Source organism: Crocuta crocuta, unplaced genomic scaffold (genome assembly GCF_008692635.1).
Source record: "Crocuta crocuta isolate KB4526 unplaced genomic scaffold, BGI_CrCroc_1.0 scaffold219, whole genome shotgun sequence".
NCBI lineage: Eukaryota > Metazoa > Chordata > Mammalia > Carnivora > Hyaenidae > Crocuta > Crocuta crocuta.
In genome coordinates this window covers 152,658-170,031 of record NW_027551572.1, presented here as the reverse complement: position 1 = coordinate 170,031, position 17,374 = coordinate 152,658, and the positions used below count along the sequence as shown (strand labels likewise).

Here is a 17,374-nt window from a genome sequence, read left to right as displayed (position 1 = left end):
TTTATTATGAATCTGAGATGATCATAGCAAGAAATCATAGCAAGTCAGGGCTATTTATATTAAAGTTAAAAGTGAGGGCAAACACATTACTTTCTAGAATTTCTAAAAATTATTATTTACGTATGAATTTCCAGCAAGTAAACGAAAACTAGCAAAATATAATGTTTTATAAGTGAAATATTGAAGTCCATTTGTTTCGTCCTATGCATACAGGGAGAAAATAAATGGTATCCTCAGTTGCACACTGCAAACAGAAAGGTTTTATTTGCAAAACGGCAAAAAGAACAAGGGAAATCTTACCGTGGTTATACAATAATGTGAAGTTTGGCCAAAATTGCCTATGAAATTCAAAATTTTGAAATGGCAGTGGGCATCCTGACAGACAGCAGCAGTAAAAATTTGTCAAGTGTATCTTTTTTTTTCCTCAAAATGTCCTTCAAACTGAGAATCCTAATACAATTTTTAAAGTGTTCTTGATTGATTCAAAGGTAGTTCTCAGTTTCCATAAATTTCAAAGACTAACTTTTGGTTCTCCTCTCTCTTAAAGTCAAAGAAAGCAGTGGCGGATCTATTCTGACCCTAAACTTACTTCTTAAAGCAATCGAGGGAAGGTAATTGGCCATGGCCAATTTTTTCATTAAGTTTAATTTTTGTTTAAGTTTATTTAACTGGGGAGGGGGGTGGGCAGAAGAGAGGGAGGAAGAGAGAATCCCAAGCAGGATCTTCATTGTCAGCACCAAGCCTGAACGGGGTTTGAAGTCACAAACCATGAGATCATGACCTAACCCGAAAATAAGAGTTGGACAGTTAACTGACTGAACCACTCAGGAGCCCCTCATCCAGTTTAAATTTCTTGATCCAGTTTAAATAAGCCCAGTCAAAATCACTGTGTTCCCTTACTACTCACACACACACACACAGTTCTGAAGACTTTCCATCCTAGTTTTTCTTCCTATCTCCATTTGGAAGAACAAAAAATGACATTAAGATGTTAAGTTCTTATCTCCTCAAAGCAGATGCTGTGAAGTGATTTTTATTATTTTTTTATAAATATCAGTTTGCAATCATGAACTTCTTTAGAGCAAAGAATTAAGAAAAAACTCATAAGCTTACAAAAGGATAAAAATGAATAGGGTATGTTTTGTGATATTTTTCTCATCTAAGTGTTTGATATGGAACCATTGATTGGTGACAGGCATACACAATAAATGTCTCAACGACCTACCTTGTGGGTTTCTGGAAAACTTCTTCTGGACTAAGGCATATACACTTTCTTTGAGAGGAATAATAATAAGCTAATATGTTTAAAGGCCTATTATATAAAGAAACTAAAGTAGAGAAATAGCAGGAAAATCAGGAATAAAGATTCCCTGCTTTCTAGTTGTGAAGATAAAAACACACCTTACAATTATGGCAAGTCTACATGCCAAGCACTATTTCATAATTCAAGGACCACAGAGACACAAAAGTGTATATTTTTGATAACCTACATGGAAAACATTTGGGACCTAAACTAGGAAACAAATCCCTGTTTCTCATCTCAGATTTTCAGAATCAAACTCTTGTATCTTTGGCCCAAGGAATCTGTATTTTCATAAGGTAATGTACATTACATTCTTAAGCGTCTTATAAAAGATCTTTTCAAACCGAAACAAAATTAAGAATAGTTACTGAAATAACTCCAGTATATCCATCACGCAGGTTCAACAATAAACTCATGACTGGTACTGTGTCATCCATGTACCTCCCCACTTCTTCAGGAAACACCGAGGCTAGCAGACTACAGGCGACGGGTCTGTTCAGGGTTTGGGCTGGGCTGTGTTTACAGACAAAGAATGCCCAGACAGGAATGTCCACCTGAAATCTAAGCAGTCAGTTCATTGGCTTGAGGATCGGGATTCTTGGTGGATGTTTCTTGGTCAGAGATAAGTCTTGGTCTTTTGTGAATCAGGTACTTATGGGAAACCAGTCTCTGAGTTCTTAACTTCCTTTCTTCTAAGGGCATATGCATGAGATTCTCCATTTCACGTCTTCTGGTTCCATTTTAGACTTATATCTTTTCCCAACACTGTAGTAAAGACGAGGAAAAAAATAACTTTTCATCTACTCTCTGCATTCTTGGCTGAGACCCCTGTAACAACTGACAGATTGACACAAGAGAAACAAGCAGAGGTTTATTAAGATGCATACCTCATGTGTAATGAGAGATACTCAGGTAAAATGAGTAATACCCAAGGTGGCCTAAATACCCTCTTCAGCTAATGATGAAAGAAAGGTGTCCAGGGGAGCCTGGGTGGCTCAGTCGGTTAAGTGTCCAACTCCTGATTTTGACTCAGGTCATAATCTCATGGTTTGTGAAATTGAGCCCCCCACCCACATCCCCCATGTCAGGCTCTGCGCTGTCAGCACAGAGCCTGCTTGGGATTTTCTCTCTCCCCTTCTCTCTGCCCCTCCCCACCCTCAAAATAAATAAATAAACTTTTTTTTTTTAAAGAAGTTTCACCGTCTAGAAGCTGAATTAGTAGATATCTCCCTGAACCAGTCTCTTCTTCCTAAGACTAGATCAGTTCAGGTAAACAGTTGGGTCTCATTTTAGGAAATGGGGATGTAGTTGGGCTCTCAGGTTTATGTGGTGAGGGCAATCAGTTATTTAATAGGAGGTATTTATACGGAGGCAAGAGGAAAAAGAAAAACAAAAGTTAATGATTTGAGTAGACTGTAAAGCCAGTCTGAGTCTGGAGGGCAATCAGTTGAGATTTCTACATATCAGGCTTGAAGCATCTTGTGCAGTTTGAACGTCTCTCGTCATGTCGTCAGGTTTCTGGTGAACTTTCTGAGTGGCCCACCCAGCAACAGGCAGGAAGCTTGTCCACACATGAACTGTTGGGGCAATTTCTCTTAAGTTTGTGTCGAGTCGCCCAACTTCAGCTTGCAGGGGTTTGGGAAAAGGATGATTTTTGTTCCTAGTTATTCTAGGTCAGAAGGGTAGGAGGCAATCGGAAATGTTAGTCTGGAGAGTTGCAGCCAGATGTTTGAGGAAACTAAAAGAGTCCAGGATTCAGTCCCGCTTACAGATGTGATCAACAAAACCTTTTCAAAACACAGGACTAGAATCTGATCTCCTCAGTGTGAGAGTTTTCCACTGAAACGTAATTTTTCTGTCTACAGTCACCCCTATTTCTATCAATGATAATCACAGTAAGACTGATTTGTTTGCAGAATAAATTCAGTCTCATTAAATTTGGCCTGATTACTGACACAAGCGTGGCAAGAATGGCGATGACCATATACGTGCTTCTTAAGTCTGCTTTGCTGCAACTGTTCATAAGCCGTCTCAGACTGGAGTTTTAAGACTCTCTCAGGGCTAGGGAGGCACGCCAAGGACTTCCGGTGACATTTCACCTATAATACCCATAGAATTGGGTGAATTCCTTCCTTCTCGAGGTCCCCAAAATATCCTGAGGTTCCTGAGCCTGCCAGGGAGTGACTTTCCTTACTCGCATCAAAGGGTGGCATGTGACAGCAAGACACCAGGAGGTTTTTTGAAAGGGCCTTTATTGTCTCCACCTCAGCTCCTTAAAACTGGTCAGCTCTGATTCTACGCACATCGCTCTCAAATAGGATTCTGGTCAGAACGTGGTAACATAGCTACCTTTTCCAAATGTGTCTTCTTACAAGGAAAACAGATTCTTGTGGAGCTTTGGCAAATAGCTATGCTGGCATGAAAATGAGGCTACTCAATTCGTTTCCAGTTTTGCTGATTGCATCTCCACAGTGCTGTTTAACCTGTTCCTCTGGTATTTGAATCTAGAGTTTTGAGCACCTCAGGCTTTTACTTCCTGGGTTATGTGTGTAGCTTTTATCGGTATAAGTATGACTTGAGTTTGTCTTTTTTGTTTGTTTTGTTTTTTATATTAGGTATTCATAGCTATAACTTAGATCTGTTGTTTTTTTGGAAGCTGGGAATTAATGACAATCTAATGCTATCATTCCTTGTACATTTAATACACGGGATTGAGAAACTTCAATTTTTATTCTGACTTAAGAGCTCATATACACAAGGCAGAATAACTCCATTTTTCCTCTTTATCATTTTTCAAAATAATGACCTAGAATAGATTAAAGATTATATATGTGCAATTTTGCCAGAATTTAACACATTCCTCTTTTAAGGAGTTTCTGCCATCCTGTGTAACCATCAGAATGGTGCAAAGTGTTAGTTAGTGTTTGTTTTGCTGCAGCCTCACCAACGGAGTACTTTGTAAAGCTTTTGAATTTTTGTCAGTCAGATTGGCAATAAATGAAGTGTGGGATTTTTGAATACAGAATTTACAACACATGATTAGATCTAGTGTACCTTGGATATTTCCCTGCAAGAGGTGAGATATGTCCTGGATTTTAAACAGAATGGGATGGAGAGTGCTATTGTTTCTGCAATAGAGTTTGGGAGGAATGTTCAAAGGCAGATGTTAGAAAAAGCTAATAGTAAGAAATGACAAGAGATACGCTTCGCAAACTCTAAAAATCCAAATCCCCCAGGCGCCTCTAAAATCCATTTCCTACTAAATCAACTGTTTTACTTTTTCTTTTTTCCTTGAAAGGAGTATTGTTCTCCTTAGAAAGAAGAAATGCAGAGGAGTGGGTCTTGGGTTTGGGGGTGAAGAGCATTTTTTCTAGGCTATAGAAATAAAGAAGCAGAAGTAAAGAGATTCAGGATAGTTTCTGAACAGCTGCGGGTATGTGGCGCCTCTTTGGACTCAGCCACATGGCTGGTGTTGCAAATGGCTGCTGGGTATAAATAAATGAAGTCCCAGGTTATTATCAATCTCTGGGACCTCCATCTGATAGGGATCTCAGACTAACCTCTTAATCCCCTTTGTTTTTGACATACCCATCTGACTCAAATAGCTGCTGAAGAAACTGTTATGCTGCCTCTAACTTTGAGGCCTTTCTTTAAGGTTATCCAAATGGTCATGTTGAGCATGGGCGTTTCAGGAGATCCTTGGTTCTAATGTTTATTTTTGAGAGAGAAAGAGAGAGATTGTCCAGAGCAGGGGAGGGGCAGAGAGAGAGGAAGAGAGAGAATCTGAAGCAGTTTCCACGCTGTCAGCACAAAGCCCCATATGGGGCTTGAAACCCACGAACTGTGAGATCGTGACCTGAGCCAAAGTCAGATGTTCTACTGACTGAGCCACCCAGGGGCCCCCAGGAGGTCCTTAGTTCTAGATCCCTTCCTTTTACCATTCCCTTCCCCTCCACTAGGAGGGACTGGATACAACAAATCTGCCTAGAATTGTATAAGACAACACTTCTCATTTTTCTTTCTTAATGTTTCTAAATCTGCATCTTCTTCCAACCAAAACAGGATCTTGGATTGGAAATTCTGAGAGTTCCTCTGGAAAACCTGATTACAAAATCTTTTTTCTTCAGCCTGCCAAGGCACACATTTCATGAGCTTTCTAGATAATTGGGCCTGAGAAATAACTTTTTGGCACAGGGTAAATTGGTCTCAGGCCAATGCTGGGTCTCTAGGAAAGATTGCTTAAAAAGGAAATTCCAAGATAGTTATGATGTGGGACTGGTCAGTGACCAAATAGGCATGTTTCCCTTTTATCCGCCATTACCGGCATAGAAAAATATGTATTTTTCCACAGATGAAAACATGATTGTGTCATGGTTTACTCCTGTTTTAAGGCTTGAGGCTCAAATTATGGAGGGAGGAAGAAAACCCCATTCCATTTTCGTGAGATGTTGCCCAGCACACTCCATCCTGTGCTTTAAATTCTGATGTGTGAAGCAAACATTCCCAGCCAGATAGCTCCCTAGTTACCACACAGGTGCAGCTGCCGAACACAGCACTGTTGCAACTAGTTTTGACAGCAGCCATTTGTGCTTGAAGAAATGTCTAATTTTTTGCTTCCCTCAGATGGTTTCACACTCCTGTAGCAAGCGGGGGCTTTTATTATAACATTCATTTTGGGTCAGACTACACCCATTTTTGGGAACCCACCAACACAAATGTTAATGATATGCAGATCTGGCCTTTCTTAAGATGGCATCGCATCAGCCAAATTCCATTTCCTGGGGAGGTTGCTAAGACAATTCACAAATCTTGCCAAATTTCATTAATGTGCTGAGTAGACCCGATGTTATCATATGGGTGTTTATCAGGAGCCAAATCTCTGTACATACATATTGATCATCTCCCTTTTGTGTTTTTCCTGACTGCTGATTTCCATAAAAAATAGGAAGTTTAAGGAGTCTCAACAATGTGCATTCCCTTTGAACAATATCTTTCACAATATTTTTATGTGATTCCTCACATGAAAGTCAAATAACTTACCATTCTCAAGAGACCGTCTCATGAATTAACACAGACTCTGGCTCCTCTGTTGGTCATAGGCCTTCTGTTGTTATAGGTCATAAAAGCCACCTCAGTGAAAACTAGATTTGTTTTCAGAAGCTGGCAAACTGGACACTTCCATCTTTATGTCTCACAAGCTACATACCTGTCCTGCCTGATCACCCGCCATTGTTTCGTTGCTTTCTGGAATTCTAAGTTCATCATAATTTGGTAATTATGCAATACTCTCTCATTTCCATGTGTTCGTACATTTTATTTCCTCTGCTCTCATCCACTACAAAACCCAACAGGATGCCCCTTAGCCATAGAGCGTCAGACCAGACGCTGCCTGGTCTGAAGCCCTTCCTATTTCTTTCTGGAAATCTTTTCAGGGTGGAGGGTGGTAGTGTCTCTTTGTCTTTTGCCCTGCTGTCCTCTGTCCCCTCTCTACTACAGAAATGGGGTTATGTGGTAACTGTTTGCTTCATGCCTGACTCATGCAATGTAGGTATATATGGCTCTCAGATATGTTTTGAATTGGCTCACTAAAAGTAAAGTCTTTCTTTTGGGGCACCTGGATGACTCAGTCGGTGAAGCATCTGACTTCAGCTCAGGTCAAGATCTCATGGTTCTTGAGTTCAAGCCCCGCAGGGACTCTCTGCTGTCAGTGCAGAGCCTGCTTCAGATCCTATATCCCTTCTCTCTCTGTTCCTACCCCCGTCTTTCTCTCTCTCTCTCTCTCTCTTCAAAAATAAATAAAATAAAAACATTAAAAAATAAAGAAAATAAAGACTTTTGATAAAACTTATTCTACTATGCCCCATATTCCAAAGCAGGAAAAATTAGTACTTAAAGATAAAAATACAGCACCTCCTTATAAGAAAGCTTTAGGGGTGGAATTTTGCATATATTTTCTATAGAAATATGGACAGACATCATCATATTTGTTATGGACTGAAAGTGTCTCCACTGTCCCCCCATTTGCATGTTAAAATTCAAATTTCCAGAGTGGTGATGTTAGGAAATAGGGCCTTTGGAGGTGATAAGGATAGAAATCTCATGAATGGGATTAATTCCCTTATAAAAGAAACCCCAGGGAGCTCTCCTGTGCCTTCTACCATGTAAGGACGCAGCAAGAAGATGGCCTTCTATGAACCAAGAAGCAACCTCTCACCAGATGCCGAATCTTGTGCCTTTGCCTTACATTTCTCAGCCTCCATGTCAGAGACATTTCTTTGGTAAAACAAAACAAAACAAAACAAAGAAGCTTTATTTGTTTACAAGCCACCCAGTCTATAGTCTTGTTATAAGCTGCCCATATGGATTAAGACAATATTTATACTGTAACATATACTAATCTTGAGGAAATATTTCAAAAATTATAAACCAAAATATTATTGAGTCAAACACATACCAGGTAGATGGGATTAGTCAAAAATTCTACAACCAATTCACTAGGTAATGAAGATAAGCTAAAAGTAATTAAAATTTTAAAGTAATGAATAACTTTAAATAAAGACCTCAGAAAACTCATGACAAACTTACAACAAATGTTTTTGAAAAAAATGGAAGAAATTTCAAATATGTCTTTGTGTTTATGTTTATACAATAGGTTTACAAAATTCCCAAGAATTTTGAGGTAAATAGAACTTTTAGAATCTTAAAATCACTCAGTGGAGTCACAAGGCTCTTAGGAAAAGGACAAGCATTCCTAACATTGCCTGTTTTGTCCGGCACAGTCCGGCCTCGAAGACTCCACCGTATTCATTCCATTCTCTCTCTTGCCAGTGCTGTCTCTGCTTCTTTGGATTTCCGTTAATTCTACCAAACTCCTCTGCTTCCTGGCCTTGCTCTCCATCTGTGGATGCTTTATCTCACTTCCGGTCTCTTTCCTGTTACATTCACCAACTTAATGCTTGCTTATACTTCAGAAAGCAGCTCAAATCTAAATTTGTCCGGGATGTTTTGTCAGATCCTTTCATGTTCCTCATTTGTAGTTTTGTTCTAATGTCCTGCATTTGCACTTCTGGGTACATGTTACTAAGTGTGTTTAGATATCTGTGTGATGATTTGGTTAGTATCTGTTTCCTTAACTAGACTATAAGCTCCATGGGGTCAAGCAAGTATTTGATTTGCTCACCATTTAATCCCCAACATCTAGTACAATGCAAGTAAACGCATGGATCCAGATCCAGAGCTTTGATTCCAGTCGTGGCTACACCATGTAAACCTCGCCATGCCTTGGTTTCTTCTTTTGTATAATTCAATCAGTAATAATATCTTCTTTGTAGGGTTGTTTTTCCACTTAAAGAGACAATATTTACATTTATAACATGTATATACTTAAATCAAAGCATGTAACAATCATAAATACTAGATATTTTAAAAATAAATATTTGGTGAAAGAATAAGTAATAAAACACTAATATAGATTTTTCAGTACATATCAGTAATGTACTGATTTTATTTGATAAATACTGAATATTAGCAACCCTTAGTAACTCAGTTTTGAGTTTGTAATTTAGCCCTTAGTGTGTATAAAAGGGAACGCCCATGGAAGTTTCTATTATCTTTTCATCTCATGGAAGGAAACAGTTTAGCACGTCACTTAACCCTGAAAAGCTTCCTGGAGGCAGCAGCTTTATTTATCATTGAATCTTCATTGTTTAGCACTCTGCCAGAAGTGTAAAAAAATGTTGCAAAATATAACTGAATAAATAACACTATTTCATATCAGTTTACTACTCCATATCAATTTGGGTTCAAGACCAAACATCTAGTTTTATTCTTTTTTTTTTTTTCTGTTTTATTTTTTAAATTTATTTTTATTTTTTTTTTTTTTACAAATAGTTTATTGTCAAGTTGGTTTCCATATAACACCCAGTGCTCATCCCCATAAGTGCCCTCCTCCATGCTCATCTCCCCCCTCCCCCCCACATCTAGTTTTATTCTTATTAGTTGGTCTCAATTTATAGGGAATGGGAAATTTGTTCAATGGGGGTAGGTGGGTGACTCAACTATTCAATTGACTACTTTACTAAACATAAAATAAGTCCTAACCTTGGAAATGATGGAACAGAGTCTAAATGCTTCCATTCTGCCTGTCAAAATTCAAAGAAAGGCAGAAACTAGTAAACCTCATGTATCAGATGCAATCAGCGGCAAATTGAATATAAGGCATATACTGAATATACTATAGTCTGAATAAAAACTTTCTCTTTCCAGAAGTGACAATAAACACACCTACTAGGAAGAATTTAATAAGAGAAATGGACAATTAATAACATAAGTAGTAGCTGGTGCATATTAAGCACTCCATAAATACCCACTGAGTGAAGGAACAGGATGTGTTTATTTTGACTTCTCTTTTCAGTGTTCAGGTTGTGATGTTACAGCAGTAGTGAACAGTAAAACAGCTGGAGCAAGCACAGCCCTAAACAGTAAAACAGCTGGAGCTCCATGATTTGCACAGTGTTCAAGGTAAAAGCAGGCATGTTTAGCCGAGAAAGCATAGATGAAAGTCGCCACCTACCAACTTCTTCTGGAAACATTCAGACAAGCCTACCTTGGGGAAAGAAGAAAGAAAGAAAGAAAAAGAAAGAAAGAAAATGGTATTAGAAGAGCAAGGCTTGCAAACAGAGATGAACAAATTCCCACCTTGCTGGGGTTTTTCTTTTATTATTTTTACAGGGTGGAGAAATTTTGAGAAACAAAGAACTAGATTTTCTGTATACAAAGTCAGGTACATGTACACACGTAGGCAAAGCACACACATTTGTCTCTATGCTAAGTCTAGATCAGTGGTGTTTTCTTTTTAGTAATATGCCTGAGGTGGGAAAACATTTAAAAAATTTTTAACGTTTATTTCTTTTTGAGAGAGAAGAGAGAAAGAGAGAGCAAGCAGGGGAGGGGCAGGGAGAGAGATAAAGGGAGAGAGAGAGACACACAGAATCTGAAGCAGGCTCCAGGCTCTGAGCTGTCAGCACAGAGCCCGATGCAGGGCTTGAACCCATGAACCGTGAGATCATGTCCTGAGCTTATATCGGACACTTCACTTAACCCACCAAGCCATCCAGGCACTCCAAAAAACCCCATTTCTGATCAAAGTAATACAAAGCATCAATATAATATTCCTTGAACACAATAGCCTCTTGGGGAAACTATTTTAAAAAGGTGTGTACGTACTAGTGAGAAAGGATAGAGTTTTTTCTTGCTGTATTTCTTCAGTTTCTAGGTAGGTGCAAACAAAGCTATGAAGCTTGATCAGACTAGACAATAAAAAGCTTTGTCAAATAAAAGCGACCTCTTTCCTATTGTTATTCAAGCTATTATGGAAAGGATGTGGAGGGTAGGCTGTCAAGAATATCACCTCATTATATTCTCTTAAAACCCAGTGTACTTCATAAGCACATGGCAAATATCAACAGAAACTGAAATGATATATTTATAACCCAACAGGACTTATTTCACCATGGTCTTAATGACTTCATTTGTTTGCCAGGTAGGAAAAGATTCAAAACAGAGGGGAAACAAGAAAGAAACATCAGAGGCAGACAAAAATTGTAAGGACGTCTAGTGCTTAGAGTAAACAGATCAAAAGCATATTGAGAAAAGCCACATGTAAATAAACAGCAGCAAAGATGGTTTACTCATAATTGTGCAATTTCAGTAAAATACGGTTAAGTACTGAACAGAGTTAAACATGTATTATTTACTCATAGACTCAACTGAGGTTAGAAATCATGGATTATATTTCTGAAAAAAGGACAGATCCATTTAAATAATAAAAAAGCAAACTCTTGGTGCTTTTATGAACCAGGAGCTTTAAAAATATAATCTTTTATATCTTGTATATATATCTATTATAATCTATTATATCTATTATAATTATATAATCTAATATAATATTATATAATCTAATATATCTTGTCTATAGATATCTTATATCTTGTCTATTATATCTATTGTAATATATATCTATTATAATTATATAATCTAATATAATATTATATAATCTAATATATCTTGTCTATAGATATCTTATATCTTGTCTATTATATCTATTGTAATATATATCTATTATAATTATATAATCTAATATAATATTATTATATAATCTAATATATCTTGTCTATTATATCTTGTCTATTATATCTATAATCTATTATATCTTGTCTGAATTTACCCAGTAAGTAACATGAACACAGGGACATCTGGCTCTCCAGAATATATCACTAACATCTTTGAAAAACCTTCAAATCTAGTCTCTGCCAGGAAAGGACATAAACGCTATATTTTGGACATAGAACCTGTCCACTGATTTCTCCCCAACGTCAGACAAGAAACCTGTGTCATAGCAGGCTTCCTCAGAGTGAGCACTCACACCACGCAAACCATCAGTTTTCTTCCTCAGAATGGAAAGCTTGGTGTTAACCTTTAAAAAATGCCATTTATTTTTCCAGCAAAAATGAGTTTATTTGGGATTAGTGGAGAATTGCAACCCTGGATAACCAAGCTATAACAAAAACCACAGACAAGTCTGCTGAACAAAGAAGAGGAGCACTCTTTTATAGAAGAAAGGGGGAAGTTGGGAGGGCTGTTATAAGCAAAAACTCCATTGGAGTAAACTGGGAGTTCAAAATATAGTGGCTTTTTATTGGCTGAGCTGTAACTGTCCCTCATTGGCTGGGCTGTTGCCAGGGGGAGGGGAAAGGGGTGTGTATGAAGTGTGTAGTAAAGTAGTATCCAAGCCGAAGTTGCCTCTCTTCCTATTATATTGGCAGTTGATGAGGAGTAGTAGGGCATGAGATCTTCCACTGCTGAACTTCCCCACTTCATTCTAGTGAGGTTTCCTTTTAATAATTTAAACAGTGGTAACACAGATTTTTACATTGAGTTCTTGGATAAAGGTGGCTTACTCTCAATTTTTAAAGTTGGAACAATTTCTTCAAAGAAAAATGTTAAAATGGTTTAAGTAAGATTTGGTGATGTCATAAATAATATAAAACATATGAGAAAAATACATTAAGGCTCACATTCTTTTTTTCAACATATTGAGACATATGGGGATCTCAAGCATATAGTGTCAATGTTTAATTATTATAGAATCGATTAACAAATAATAAAATGCTGTTAGGCCACTGAAATGATATTTTATATTCACAGTACAAATGTATTTATTGACATGGAAAGAATTTATAATAGGTATTTTGTGAACCAACTTCTTAGTGTGTATATATAGAAAGAATTCTAGAAGATTATATATCAAAGTGTTTATAATTTTATTTCTGGAGGTAAGATCACGTCATGTAGACTTCTTTTCCTTTGCTTATTTGCATTTTCAAATTTCTTGTAATAAATGTGCACTATATAAAATTATATAAGAGGCTAACATAGTATATCCTTGTTCAAATGACAAAACTTCATGGACATCAAAAACTCTATGGTTAAAGCCAAAAGTTACTTTTCAGGCTTAGAATAATTTTCAACACAAAAAAATTCCACCAATTTATGTTGGGGAGAAATAAGAGTTCTTTGCCAGGAAACAGAAGGCCCCTTTCCTGCTAGTGTGTTCTGTTAGAAAAACATTAATCCTGACTAAGTGTGGGGTGACATCTAGTGAACTGTTTCTGTAGATGATCGCCAGGTTATCTCCTCTATGGCTCCCTCTCCTGCCTCATTTCTTTCAGTACATAGCCCTTCATATCTGTCCTATTTCAAAGCATACATATTTCTCCAATATAGAGAAGGCAACATTTGAGTCATGTGTAGGCATAAATGAGATTTCTCATTTTGTGTACCTTGGCAAGAGAGAGCTATTTGGTTTGCCATGTAAATAACACATGCTCTTTTCTCTGAAAAACAAAGACTTTGGATTTCAGGCTTTGGATTATGATTCACCTAGCTTTTCATCTGTTAGTAGTTAATAAGATGACTCTGAATTTGCTAAGGCATAGGACAAGCAGGAAGTCAGTATCTACAGTCAGCCAACAGGTCACAGACCAAGTCTTCCTTCACTAAAAAGCTGGAGTTCCTTGATCAACAACTCTCCCTAAGGGGTGTCAATAGAGACAAAACTTAATCCCTTGGTTCAAGACAGATACGTTAGTTATCAGTACTGAAGTTCAAGACCAACTAACAGGACATGTAACTTAATGCTAAACTATATATTACTGAGATGGAATCTATTGTCTGAAGTCAGGATTGGTCCTAAAGGACAGACTAGACGATGGCCAAGTAGCCTTGGCAATAGGGAAAAATACTATAGGAGGGCTTGACACATGAAAGCCCTCCATATTAATCAAGTCCTCCCTTGTCACTCTCCATATTAATTTAAAAATGATCACTTAGGGGCGCCTGGGTGGCTCAGTCGGTTAAATGGCCGACTTCGGCTCAGGTCATGATCTCGCGGTTCGTGAGGTCGTGGCCTGTGTCGGGCTCTGTGCTGACGGCTCAGAGCCTGGAGCCTGCTTCAGATTCTGTGTCTCCTTCTCTGTCTGTCCTTCCCCTGCTCATGCTCTGCTTCTCTGTCTCTCAAAAATAAATAAACATTAAAAAAAAATGATCACTTAAAGATTGCTCATGGGTAAAAATTATTGATAGAAGTTTGGGATCACGGCTTTTCTTGGTTTTAGAGAGGAATTTTTGACATCACAAACACTTCTGGCCAACGATAAGCAGAGATTTAAGGAAGCGCTGGATGTTTTGTGGTATCATTCTTGTCCTAAAAAAATTTTGAGATCCCCTAGGTTCAAGTTCAGAGGGTAGGATGGGGGGAGGGAAGTGGTGGGAGAACAAAGGGTCGGACACATGACAAAGCTTGCCAGTCATCCTACAGAAGCAATTATCATATAATTATCAATTTTCCCCTAAAACATGAAGTTGGCTATAGATCCTTTACCCTGAGAGTCAGATTTTAGTCAATAAACATCAAAGGAGTAGAATAAATGGCTGGCACACCTACACAAAAATAAAGACAATATAGTGGCATACTCAAAAATCCACGGCTATGAATATTAAATAAAATTGCCTTAAAACAAGTTTAAGTTACTAGTATGTACCCATTAAACTAGCAAAAGCACTAAAGGTCCATTGGTGACAGGTTAAGGTAAAAAGGTATGCTTATATATTTTAAGTGACATTGTAAATTGGTTCAAATTTTCTTCAGAGCTACTTGTGACAAAAACTATATAATGGTTTCTTTCCTTTGACCTAGTAATTTCACTTTGGGGAATATACTCCTAGAAAATAATCTAAAAGCAAACAAGTAATTTGTTCCAAGCTTTTCATGCAAAGCTGTTATGAAAGGGAAAATTTGAAAATAAATGTCCAACAATAAATGATTTTCCAAGGAAACTAGTGTTTAATGCCATGAAATACTAGCTGGCCTGTTAAGTTGTATGGACTATGTTAATACAGGCCCATATTTATAGTAAATTATTGAATGAAGTGAAAAAGAGATCCATTTGTGAAACCTGATTAGCATCATATAAATACATAGGCCTGTGCATGAAGGGCCATCAGAAGAGACTCTGAAGTAAGGGAGGAAGTGAATTCAGATGTGTTGATATATTAAGGACCTCTGTGTCCCAATATCTTTACAAAATTTATCTCTTTTAATCTTAGATCAATCTTGTGAGACAGATACTATTTATCTAATTTCTACTCAAGAAACCAAGTACTTGCCAATGGTCACATGGCTGGGTAAGGACAGGTTAGAATTTGAACCCTGTCTGAAATTCCAAAATCCATGACTTTCCAGTTCATCATACTGAACATTTTCTGAAGTTCTTTTAAAAAAACACCATTTTAAAATTAAAACTTAAATAAGTGTAAAGTGTTAAGATTTATAAAAGTTATCTCTACTGTATAAACCTCTATCTGAAGGTACTCAGAGAATTAAATGTAAATTAGGGAATTGGTTAGAACTTAAATGTAAATTTATACATATATATGTATGTGTGTATCTACCTACCTACCTACCTACCTACCTACCTATCTCCATACTTTCTCTCTTCCTTCAAGTAAGTGGCAACTGTTTAAATATTGGCACAGAAAATCACCATGGGATCCCTGAAGTTCATCTCCCCTGGAAGAAAAATCTCATGGAAATTTGTCCTGGTTATTCTTTAGATAAGATAATAAGAATTTTGATGTTATAGGGTCACAAATTTAGCTATCGGAGTGGCCATTGAAGAGGAAATAGACGATGAGGGTTCTGAGTCTATGACTAACCCACTTCTGAAAGGTGATTGCATTGGTGAATTTAAACAAATGCACACTAAGAACTATAGCTCTGTGGGGTCAACTCCAGTCAGGAATGAAGGCCTCACCACTGAGTGTGATTCAGGCAGACTCATTTTCCCCAGACCCTTCAAGGTCTGTGGCAGTGGCCACAGTAGAGGATTTGACCTCCCTCTGTGACCTAATCTTTGTGTTCCAGAATTGCTTTTGCAATCAGCCAGTTCTTAAACCATCACAAGCATTATAAATAGATGACTGGGGTATGTGGTTAACCTCATAATCTTCATCAACCTCTCATGACTCCGTAACTCCTTGTATTGCAAATACAACACAGGACCAAGACGGATTTGTCACTCCTCTCTACACACTGATGCTGGGTATCCTGTGATACATGACAGGGATTGGTGTAAGGACTTAGAGAAGGATTTATCCTACTCCTGAACCCATCACTATTTTTACCATGTGTTATTCCCAATACATGAAGATGAATTGGCCTAAGACATATGTGTGCCCGGCTTCCAGATTAATTAAGTCAGAATTCTTGGTTGGACACTGGTATTTTTTTCAGTTTCCCAGATGATATGAGGAATCTGCTCTGAGAATCACCGATGTGCAAAATAATCTTCATTACAGATTTGAAGGGTGCCTTGCAGTGTATTTTGTGATTTAGGCCTTCCTTCATCTTTACAGTCATATTCTCATCTTCAGATTTCAGCCTTTTCTGGTCTAGTTGACCCTGTTTCCAATCTCGTGTAGCTTGTGGAACGAGGAGCAATGCATGTTGGACCCCATTTGAATATAAAATCTCATCAGTAGCAAACATTTTATCTAAGGAAATAGAAACCTTACTTCTTATAAGAATGGTCTGTTTCATATCACCAAAGATCTACGGGAAGTTTCTTGAGTATACAGTGAAAGAATACTTTAAACAGAAAACAAAATGCAATGTAATAATATAAATACAGAGAAAGATATCATTCTTGGAGTTTTGGGACATCATTGTCTCTTTTTCTAAATTACAAGCAATCTTTAAATCAAAATAATAATGTAGAAGTCATACGGAATATGTAAATTGCCTCCCATTAGCAAACTCTAACTGAAATTCAGAGATTGTTATATTTTACTGCACAAGAGTTTGGAACTACTAAAAAAATGCAATGAATACAAATTAAATAATATGGCGGCACCTGGGTGGCTCAGTCAGTTAAGGTTCCTACTCTTGATTTTGGCTCAGGTCATGATCCCAGGGTCCTGGGATCGAGTGCTGCAATAGGCACCACACTGAGTATGAAGTCTGCTTAAGATTATCTCTCTCACTCTCTCTTCTTTGCCCCTCTCCTTCACTCACACTCTTTCACTGAAATAAAGAAAATAAAAATTAAAGCAAATTAAACAATATTATCCTATCTTCCTATCCTAGGTGTGTTGGACAACATCACCTACTTAAGAAAGCATTGTTCCACTTTCTGATCCACAAAACAAATGCCTTCTTGTCTTCATAATCAAAGATATAAAATGGTTTCCAGATACTCCATTCCCACAAAGGATATGCTTGCAAACGTCCTTCTTGATGTAAGGAAATATGTACATCAAGTCACCAACATCTATGGCTGAAGAGCACTGGAGTTTTTGTCTAAGATCCAAGATGGTCTTAAGCACGTTTTTACATCAGTCTAACTTAAGTTTCCTCATCTATGAAATGAGAATATAGTGTAGCCATAGTGGAAACCTGGCAGCCCATGGCCTAATTTTGGCCAAAAGATATATTTTGCAGGCAGTATTTTTTTT

At 37.6% G+C, this 17,374-nt stretch overlaps 1 long non-coding RNA gene across 3 annotated transcripts in view; it reads right to left on the bottom strand.

The window, feature by feature from the left end:
* Positions 1–1,581: 1,581 nt before the first annotated feature.
* LOC144220853 (uncharacterized) overlaps positions 1,582–17,374 on the bottom strand; it is a 39,679-nt gene continuing 23,886 nt past the window's right edge. The window contains exon 3 of one of the 3 annotated variants that reach the window (XR_013331877.1): positions 1,582–2,068. This is a non-coding gene — a long non-coding RNA (uncharacterized LOC144220853). The other 2 variants (XR_013331878.1, XR_013331880.1) reach the window with 2 other exon arrangements.